The following is a 2,523-nucleotide window of genomic DNA, read 5'->3' on the forward strand; positions in this document are numbered from 1 at the left end:
TGGCAACCCACTCCAGTGTTCTTGCCTGGAGAATCCCAGGGATGGAGGAGCCCGGTGGGCTGCCATCTCTGGGGTCGCACAGAGTCGGACATGACTGAAGCGACTTAGCAGCAGCAGCAGCTCAGCTGGTAAAGAATCCGCCTGCAATGCAGGAGACCCTGGTTCAATTCCTAGGTCAGAAGATTCCCTGGAGGAGGGCATGACAACCCACTCACAGTATTCTTGCCTGGGTAATTTCATGGACAGAGGAGCCTGGCAGGCTTCAGTCCATGGGGTCACAAAAAGTTGGACATGACTGAGTGACTAAGCAGGCATACACAAGAACAGACAGCTCACCTGCTGGCCTTAAAGAAGCAAGCAGTCATGAGGTCTACAGCTGCCAGGAAGTAAGTCAGCCAACAACCACAAGAGCTTGAAGAGGACCCCAAGCCACAGATGAAAGCCCAGCCCCAGCTGGCCCCTGGCTTGCAGCCTTATGAGACCCTGATCTGGAGATTCGGCTCAAGTTAAGCCATGCCCACAGTCCCCACCCAGTGTGAGGTAACAGCAAAGGTGTTAAACCAATGTCTGTCAGACCCGGAATCCAGGGCTTTTACCCATGACTAGTGGATGCTGAGTTGCTGCCAGGCCAGGGGTCTGGACTCTGCTCTGGCTATAAGAATCACAAGTACAAGTTCTTTTGATAAGAATGTATTTGCTAAAACACAAAATACCCCAAATAACCAAAGCAATCTTGAGAAAGAAGAATGAAGCTGGAGGAATCAACCTTCTTGACTTCAGACTATACTACAAAGCTACAGTCATCAAGACAGTATGATACTGGCACAAAAACAGCAATATAGACCAATGGAACAAGATAGAAAGCCCAGAAATAAACCCATTCATCTATGGGTACCTTATTTTTGACAAAGGAGGTAAGAATATACAGGGCAAAGATAGAATAGGACAAAGATAGCCTCTTCAATAAGTGATGCTGGGAAAACTGGACAGCCATATGTAAAAGAATGAGATTAGAACACTTGCTAACACCATAAACAAAGATAAACTCAAAATGGATTAAACACCTACATGTAAGACCATAAACCTATAAAACTGTTAGAGGAAAACATAGGCAGAACACTCAATGACATAAATCAAAACAAGATCTTCTATGACCCACCTTCTAGAGTAATGGAAAAACAAAAATAAACAAGTGGGACCTAATAAAACTTAAAAGCTTTTGCACAGCAAAGGAAACTATAAACAAGGTGAAAAGACAACCCTCCAAATTGGAGAAAATAATAGCAAGTGAAACAACTGACACAGGATTAATTAAAAAAAAAACATACAAGCAGTTTATATGACTCAATACCAGAAAAAGTCAGTGTAATCAAAAGTGAGAAAAAGACCTCAACAGGCATTTCTCCAAAGAAAATATACAGATGGCTAACAAATATGAAAAGATGCTCAACATTGCTCACTATTAGAGAAATGCAAATCGAAACTACAATGAGATATAATCCCATACCAGTCAGAATGGCTATCATCAGAAAGTCTACAAACAGTAAATGCTGAAGAGGGTGTGGAGAAAAGAAAACCCTCTTGCACTGTTGGTGGGAATGTAAATTGATACAGCTACAATGGAAGACAGTATGGAGATTCCTTTAAAAACTAGGATTAAACCACCATATGACCTAACAATCCCACTCCTAGGCATATACCCTGAGGAAACCAAAATTGAAAAAGACACATGTACCCGTGTTCATTGCAGCACTATTTATAATAGCTAGAACATGGAAGCAAACTAGATGTCCATCGACAGATGAATGGAAAAAGAAGCGGTGGTACCTATATACAATGGGATATTACTCAGCCATAGAAAGGAACACATCTGAGTCAGTTTTAATGAGGTGGCTGAACCTGGAGCCTATTATACAGAGTGAAGTAAGTCAGAAAGGGAAAGAAAAATATTGTATGCTAACACATATATATGGAATCTATACAGATGGTACTGATGAAATTTTCAGGGCAGCACTGGAGATGCAGATGTAGAGAACAGATTTATGGACGTGACTGGCAAGGGAGGAAGGGGAGGGTGAGGTGTATGGAGAGAATAACATGGAAACGTACATTACCATATGTAAAATAGATAGCCAATGGGAATTTGCTGTATGGCTCAGGGAGGTCAAATAGGGGCTCTGTAACAACCCAGACATCATTTTTTGGGTGTTAGTTCTAAAAGGTCTTGTAGGTCTTCATAGAACCGTTCAACTTCAGCTTCTTCAGCGTTACTGGTTGGGGCATAGACTTGGATTACTGTGATATTGAATGGTTTGCCTTGGAAACGAACAGAGATCATTCTGTGGTTTTTGAGACTGCATCCAAGTACTGCATTTCGAACTCTTCTGTTGACCATGATGGCTACTCCATTTCTTCTGAGGAATTCCTGCCCGCAGTAGTAGATATAATGGTCAGCTGAGTTAAGTTCACCCATTCCAGTCCATTTGAGTTCGCTGATTCCTAGAATGTCGACATTCACTCTTG

Source organism: Bison bison, unplaced genomic scaffold (assembly GCF_000754665.1).
Source record: "Bison bison bison isolate TAMUID 2011002044 unplaced genomic scaffold, Bison_UMD1.0 scf7180017864263, whole genome shotgun sequence".
NCBI lineage: Eukaryota > Metazoa > Chordata > Mammalia > Artiodactyla > Bovidae > Bison > Bison bison.